The 8,811-nt window shown below is 39.1% G+C and overlaps 1 protein-coding gene across 1 annotated transcript in view; it reads left to right on the forward strand.

Annotated features, from left to right (window-relative positions):
* NEDD9 (neural precursor cell expressed, developmentally down-regulated 9) overlaps positions 1 to 8,811 on the forward strand; it is a 38,098-nt gene that overhangs the window by 933 nt on the left and 28,354 nt on the right. The window lies entirely within an intron of this gene.

The following is an 8,811-nucleotide window of genomic DNA, read 5'->3' on the forward strand; positions in this document are numbered from 1 at the left end:
GCTCTCATCAAAGTGCCAGCAGTCTGGAGGAATCTGGCAAGGTTCCTGGATTCAGTCATTAGTTGCTGTGTTATCTCTGAATTCACCATGGTTTGTTGCCTGTGCTAGACGCTTGTATTGGAAGATCCTGCTAACTATATGTTTGCTCCATGATTAAAGGTGTTATTTACTTGGCGGATGCTTATGAACGTCATTCAGGTTTGTCGGAAAAGGTAAAGAGAAAATGACAAATGACTCTAGTACAGATAGATCTTGTCGTTACTATGAGCTGCAGCACTTTGCACAGTCTTGTTGCTCTTTGCACTGCCTTATGAAACAAACCCTAAATGATTGACACAATGGGGTCATTTACTAAAGGAGTAGAGAATGATCACCTTTTATCCAATACAGAACCATCATCTACTCTGGGGTTGATTTACAAAATGAGTAGGGAATGTTCACCTTGTATCCAGTACAGACCCATCATATGCATCAGTGCTGATATACTAAAGGGGTAGAGAATGTTCACCTTATATCCAATACAGAATCATCATATGCATCGGAAATTATTTACTAAAAGGGTAGAGAATGTTCACCATTCATCCAATACAGAACCATTATATGCACTGGGGTTGATTTACTAAAGGAGAAGAGAATGTTCATCATTCATCCAATACAGAACCATCATATACTCTGGGGTTGATTTACTAAAGGAGTAGGGAATGTTCACCTTGTATGCAGTACAGAACCCTCATATATATATATATATACTCGGGGGTTGATTTACCAAAAGGAGTAGAGAATGTTCCGTTCACCTTACATCCAATACAGACCCATCAACTGTATTAGGGTTGATTTACTAGAGGAGTAGAGAATGTTCATCTTATATCCAATACAGACCCATCATATATATTAGGGTTGATTTACTAGAGGATTAGATAATGTTCACCTTATAACAATACAGACCCATCATATTATCCATTGGGGTTGATTTTCTAAAGGAGTAGAGAATGTTCACCTTATATCCAATACAGACCCATCATATGTATTGGGTTTGATTTACTAAAAGAGTAGAGAATGTTCACCTTATATCCAATACAGACCCATCATATGTATTGGGTTTGATTTACTAAAGGAGTAGAGAATGTTCACCTTGTATCCAATACAGATCCATCATATGTATTGGGGTTCATTTACTAAAGGAGTAGAGAATGTTCACCTTTTATCCGCCACTGTCAGAATACAATAGCCCAGAAGAAGAAGAAAATTTACTTTGCAAAAAGTTTTACAATCACATGGAAGGTACAAAACTAAGCAAAACAGTATTTTGCTTGCACGTGATCAGATGATGGAAGTCAGCAGAGATTCACCTAATTTCATAAGCTAAGAGAAAATTCCTTTACAAATTGAAAATTCACATTGCAGAGCCTAATCTCACTTAGTAAATACACCCCAATGCATATCATTATAGAAGATTCATAAAGCACCAACAGTTTGTTCCTTTACAATATAAGGGCAGGCAGTACATTTACAATACAATTAGGAGCGCTCTGATCATGAGAGCTTACAATCTATTGGTATGTAATGGTTTGCTATTGGAGGAATGGTAGAATATTGAGCTTAATGTTTATCTTTGCCTGCCAGTGTAGCAGGTTATCTTTTTAGGTTCCTCTGAACTTGATTGGGTATTTGAAGACAACACAGATTAAAATTGCTTCCTTTATAAACTGGCTCACCTTACAATGCTTGCAGGATTTGTAAACTGAAACATCCAAAAATATTTCTACAGTATATGTATATGTGAACTGCCATGGCCAACCCAGACCTCAAAACTCTTAAAGGTCAGCATTCACGTAGCAGCAAGCTGAAGAGGTGAGATCTTGTTCCAGCCTGTTCGTATCCTCCAGTCTCATCTACATGACACTGCGCCTACTGTAAGGCTCAGAAGAGGTTCTTTGTGATTGACTTCTCTCCTGTTATCTCAGCTAGAATAAAAGACTGAACAAGACCGAGCACAACAATACGCTGCTTATTATTCTTGAGGGTTTATTCACAAGTCCTCAAGGCAGTCGTGATCAGGCTGGAACTCCCATTCATCTAGCTTTAGGGTTTGGTAAACCTTACCCCTATCGTGTATTTTGTAGAAAGATTACCAAGAGTTGGAAATCCCTCATAAGCACTTTAACATCTTTCAAGCTGATTCAAACTGACACTTTCCCACAGAATCACACAGCTCATTTTGTGGCCACAAATTGTATTCCGGAAAGATGTTGGAATAGCATTTTCCTTATCGTTGGTGTTGAATGCTTTACCGTTAACAGAATGAAATTTGCACAAGATTCAGATTTGGACCTGTATACCTTTTATAGAGCCAATATAACCTTTATACCTGTATATCCTGATTTTATCAGACTTCATAGGGGCAGTTCTGGAATGTCATAGCCCCCTTACTGAGAGCACCACAAGTGCTTGGGAATTGTTAAGTAACGCTGTTTAAATGATACCAGATTGTCTTGGACAGATAATGGTTTTGACTAGGATTGACACCTATGGCTAGACTAGTAGACTACCCTTTGGTATGTCTGTCCAAGATCAGTATGGGACTTTATAATTTAGAGGGATGGCTATTAATATACTTATAGGGCAGTGGTGGAAAAATTAATATGGATTTTAGGATTTGGATTTGTCCAATCCAGCAGGAATTTATATAGGAGCCAGCTCCATTGACAAAAACTAGAGACAACCTCAAAAGTTAGGCATCAGCTGCCATTTTTAAGGATCATTGATGACCTGGCTCCTGGGATTTATCCAGCCTAGTTATAGGGTCTACTTATCCCCATCTAGACATAGAAGTCATTCAGGGAATAACCATAGTAACCAATCGGCTTATATCTTCCATTTTCAAAGCTTAACTGAACTGAAAACAGAAACTGATTGGTTACCATGGACAATTGCTCCAGATTCTGTCTGCTCCAGTTTTGACAGGGGTGCAGTCCCCTGTGGTAGAAACAGAATCTCAAGCAAATTAAATAGAACATAACACAGATAGCAATAAGCCCATTTCCACTATTTAATATATAAGATAAAATATAACTGTTGTATGCCTTTCAGCTTATTGCAGTGCCTTCATATATTCTCATTTACTCATAGCTAATATGACCTGGTACCTGGAAAACTACAATATCTTTAACAGAAGCAACCATGTCAAATGTGATTGTCATATCAAAAATTAATTTAATGCAAACCTGTATATTACCTATGCAAGGTAAAATAACAGTTTTGCTTCAATACCCCCTCCACAGAGCACATATACTTATTTTTCCTTAATTCCACCACCTACTGAACAAACTTACTAATACATGCTATAAATGCAAACTTACTAATGGCATAGTGTCATGGCATAACAATATTTTGAGGTTTCAGCAGCAATAACATACAGGAAATTAGTACCAAGGTCCTGTGCCAGTAAGAACATGGGAACTATTGTTAGAGAGATTCACAAGAATACCAATAGATTGACACCCATTACCTAGGCAACATAAGACGAAGTGTATTTTATTCTGTATAGAGGGGGAAAAGTAACAGTGTGTGCTTTGTAGACTTGGATATGCTTACGCCTCACATTCCTGATCCTTGTGGTTATTAAATGCCTGTTAAATTAGTAGAGAGTGCTTTAGAAAGTTAAAGAAAATGCTTTGGACAAACTAAGATGCAAGGAAAACTAATCTGAAGCTTTTACCCTCTGGCTTAGCTACTACTAAACACATTTAATTTGTGTGCTTGGAGGATCTGATGTTGGGTGGAGCATTGTTTTTAAGTAAACAATTTAAACCTTCTAAGAAGATTACTGACTAGATTTCATGACAGTAGATGTATGAAGTGGCATCTAAATAATAAGACTGAACAAATAACCTCTGTTTTTTATCAAAATCAAATCTGTCATCAGGTTGTCATCAGCTCTTAATCACTTTTTGTGTCCATGCCAATATAGTTATGGAAATAGAATACAAATATACGTTGGTGTAGCAATTAATCCTGCCTTGGTCCATTAAATCAGTAGGCTCAGATTTCTGGGTGGTCAAAAGCTTGTGTTCAAGCACAGTTTTGTAGGTTTCGGCTATAATACCAGTTTTTTAAAAGGAGGAATTTAAATTTTCTACAGTCGGCAAGAAGGTTGAAGTTTTTACTGTGTAGACCTATGTACTGCTTGGGTTTTCGCCCATAAGTACCCATACATATGTAGATCATCTGCAAAGAAGGCCCATTTTACAGCTCTGCCAGTACGTAGCACAACCACTCTTTCCTGTCTGATATTTACCTACTTGGATATTGTTTGGGGAGATGGAAAATTCAAACGTTACCTCCCACTGCAGCTGCCATGGCCACCTTTTGTATCTAAAACCCCTTCCTTACACCTTTTTGGTACATATTCTCCCCAAATGTCTAGAACCCCATCCACCATCCAGAGTATGATCCCCTTAAATAAGAAAGAATTTATTGACACACTTGTTTAAGGTGATAGAGCTGGGGAAGACATTTGGATAAGGCTTGGTTGGCCTTATGAGACCCCAGGAGTAGGGAAGCAGCTGCAACTGCCAAACACTGCCACCCCCATTTCAACACCACTGCTTTCACAACTCCATGGCACATAAATATTTACAAACTATACAAAGGAACAAGGTTTTTCAAGCAGGAAAGCCCAAGTTCAGCCAAATTTTTTTTTTTCCAGAGAGTGAAAGAACATTTTAACCGCTATCAGGTTTTTATTGTTTGTTCCCCCTTTGTGGGGAGTTCCCCTTACTTCCAGTTCCAAATGTACCAAGGGAAGTGAGGGGAAAAAACCTTGTAACTACAACTAAGAGATTACATGTCACCTGTTAAAGGTGATAGAGCTGAAGAAGACATTTGGATAAGGATTGGTTGGCCTTATGAGACCCAAGGAGCAAGGGACCAGTTGCAACCCCCAAATCCTGCCACCCGTATTCCAACACCACTGCTTCCACCACTCCATGGAACATAAATATCTATTTATGTCCCAGTTCCAAAACTTACTAAAAATGTTTGGATCGTAGTTTACAGTATGTTAGTGCTATGTAAATAAATATATTGACTAAAATATTTTAATAGGCAGTCACCTTATTAAGTAAAAAAAAAACAGTTCCCTTTCTAACACCCACAGTGTCTTCTCTCCTCCATCAATTTTCCAAATATAGGCACTGCTCCACAACAGACAAAAAGTACCGTCTCGGTTAATGATTCATGTTTTACAAGCCATTACAAAAATATACCCAAAAGGCAAAACTTTCTCCTTTGTCAGATGTTTAGGTGTGTCCAGGAAATGGGTGGAATAATAAGGAATTCTGCTGTCTGGAGGTACACTTTTATTTATGAAGCTGAAATTGTAAAAGAAAAAATTAACTGCCTGCTTCCTGCCACAAGATAACAAATACTTCTGCACGTCGATCTGGCAGGAGTGTGAATTCACATATGAAGGATGAATACAGAATCTCTATTCTTAGTCAGCCCATTATTTTCTAATACGGCCCTGAAAATAATATGCGTGGCCCACCGCCTAGGTTTATGCACTTAATACATACAAAGATTGAAATGAACCAAGAAAGGAGTTGTGTTTGAAATAAATAAATGGGCTGGTTACGCACATGAATACAATAATCAAATCAGCAGTCTTTAGAAAGAATATCCTATTCACTGAAGGCCTGGAAGCTCACTGGAAGCAGACCAGTGCATTCCAAGCACACAATGGGTGCTGAAGGATGCAATAGTTGCTTGGGAATTGAGCGGGATTGTATGTGACTGCTGGTAGCATTTGGTAGCTGGATGCTTCATCAGCTACTCAGAATGCCAATGGTGTGTGCTTAGACTGAAGGTTCAAAGGCCTGGTGTAGAACCACATAAGTAAATCACTGTCTAGATAACAATAATATGCTAATTTATGATTTGGTTGTTGATAATAGTATATGATCCGTTGTCTTGAGGAGATTGGCTTCTGTTAATACAACCATTTTATTAGGTGTACCTTGTGTATTAATAAAGCCCAACTCTGAACACAATAACATTTTACGTGCTGACAGCTCTTTATGTTTTCCTTGCTCTCATGAAAATAATTCTGGCCACAAAGTTGAGAAAAACCCTCCTCTTGGTCTCCCTGGGTAGTACAGTGAGCGCTGTACTTCTGGTCACTTGTTGACATCAGCCAGACTGCTGTACCACACACGTTTCCTTGGTCTCGCTAAATTCTCTTGATCTCCATGACTGACGTTGGCCATTGGATGATATCAGATAGGCGGTTTTAACTCCAGTTCTGTTGCCTCGTTTTTTTGCTTTGTCATTCACAAAACACAGCCCATAAACATGCTGCGGCTGTCTGAGGAGGAGGCACAAAAAATGGGTGTTGTCAGCTGAGGAGTTGGCTAATGTCAGCAGTTGGTTGTAAGAACAGCTCCTCCTGTACTATCAATGGAGACCAAGAGAAGGGTATTCTCAACTTTGCAGTTGAGATTTTCGTAACAGCAAGGAAGATATAAATGGCTGTGAGGCACTACAAATATTATGAAATGTATCATGCTTGGAGTTGGGATCCGTTACAGGGGAGCATTATCATGAGACCTCAAGCACCCATCTTTCCGTGGAGGCATCAGAGAGGCACAGTGACATCACCCACACCTCATGGAAGTGTTGGGAGCTGGGGCAAAGTTAAGACTTTTCCCTTTTTATTGTACTGTTAAAATGCTTTTGTAGCCAATTTGACTTTGGGGATGGGGGCTTCCAACAGAGCAGATCTTCCATTTTCATTGATGGGTCATTTTAAAGTGTTTCTAAAGATAGACTTTTGTTTTAGTTTCAAATAGTGCATGGGACCAGTCAAACTCCTGTTAGGTTTTTATGGATGCCTATGGTCCCTTTGGGAAGATTTGCCCTGTCTGTTCCGGTAATCATTGTGAAATCCAAAATATTTTAGTTATCACCCTAAAGAAGCTCCTGTAATGAGAGTGGGAAGCTACTGTAATGGGAAATCTTCCAATGGTGACATCTGTCCCATTAATTGTCTGAGAGGAGGTCTCCCACTTTTGAGAAATGTTGCCAGGACTGGGAAGTGAAATTTCCCCAACAGAACACAGACAGCAAAACATGGCTTGAGTTTTACTTTGAACCATTCCCTACTCTGTCCTAAAGTGAATAAAACATCTTGCCTGTAGATACACTTTCAAAATGTTACTTTTGAAAGGACTGGGAATGACCACCATGCATGTACAGTATGCTATTGTAATAAGTAGCTGTAGAAGAGTCGTTCATTGATGTTTCATCCTAGAGGAACAGGTGGAGATTCTAAACACATGGCAGCCTTTTAATCTTATTTATAACTACTTAGCTTATTAATTAGTGTCTCTGAGTTCTAGTAGCCTCTGGCATCAACAACTATGCTTTTTTTCCCCTAAGTACATAATAACACACCTTGACAACGTCTGCACAAGTAAGCGTATGATTTCCCACACGCCTACCTCTGTACCACTGTGTGTGCTTTTACTTTGGTGTGGCTTCACTTGCTCACCATGAAATCATTTCACTTCACAATCAGTTGGCATTTTCTGTTTTCCTTGGCTTCTCCTGTCCTGGACACTGACAGCTATCATTGGGGGAAAAATAACAAATATGCATATCTGCATATTTTATTAACCTGTCAAACCTTGCCCTGAATGTTCCAGAGATGCTAATAACAGGGTTAGTGGTACATAGCACATAAGTCAGATCTGCACATACATGTTTGTATTGCCTTCTATTATACATTTTCTTTGTACTTGTGAGGCTATTAAAGTAAATGGAAGGAATTTACTGCACTTATGAAAGCCACGTTGAATCAAGGGCCTTAGGAGAATGTCATTCTTTCACACACTTCTTGGAAGTATAATAGAAGGAAACTCTATTTTTCATAATAGGAGACAAAATGTTATACAAGTGTCTAATACTCAATTAAAGAGACCATTGAGACCCTGCCACTCTGTACAGCCCAGGATGCAAAGAGAAATACCTGGCACTTTGGGGTATAGAGGATCATGTGACCTGCTACCCTTTTCTCACTTTGGTTCCCAGTGATTGGCCCAGCACTGTCACATGGGGGTTAGAGAGAGAGAGAGAGAGTCCTCAACCTTGCTTGAAGTAAAACTAGACCCACCAATTGAATGGTCTCACAAAAAAAGTTATTTCAAGGCAAAGCCACTGTCAAGGTTGTCAATGTGTTTATTTCAGCTCTCAACCGAACTTTCAAGCCCTCAAAGTGGCTGGTGTCTTGGCTGATCACATGTGCAGCACTATGGCAACTACAATCCAAATAAAGGCTAAGATGGCACCTTCCTTGGCTATAAAGAATAAGAGGTTGTAGTTTAAAGCAGACCTTGCAGTTCTTTTCAAGGTTAGCATGTACTGTCTGAGCCTCTTTCCCCTGTATAAATTACATGGTGGTATTAGGTCGAAAAGTAAAGAAAAAATTGGGATTTTATACTTACCTTGCCCCCTTCTTCCATATCACCGGGCTTGACTTTATTATCCTTCTTGGAACATTTGTGGAGGATGCAGAGTGGGCCAAATCCCATGGAAAAGCACTCTGGTCCATTGCAAGAGCATCTTCACAAGATTTGGGTTGCTCTGTTTTCCCCAGGATCTTAGTGGAAGATGGGAAAAGCATTCTTTTTTTCTTTTAAAATGTAATATCTATGCTACATCATGTCATGTACTCATACATGTCAACAACCATAACAGAACGCAGCTGCCAGTATGTTTTGGGGTTCATAGTTGGAGTAGACTTATCAGACAACA

Source organism: Nanorana parkeri, unplaced genomic scaffold (genome assembly GCF_000935625.1).
Source record: "Nanorana parkeri isolate BGI_ZX_2015 unplaced genomic scaffold, ASM93562v1 scaffold1603, whole genome shotgun sequence".
In the NCBI taxonomy this organism is placed as follows: Eukaryota; Metazoa; Chordata; class Amphibia; order Anura; family Dicroglossidae; genus Nanorana; species Nanorana parkeri.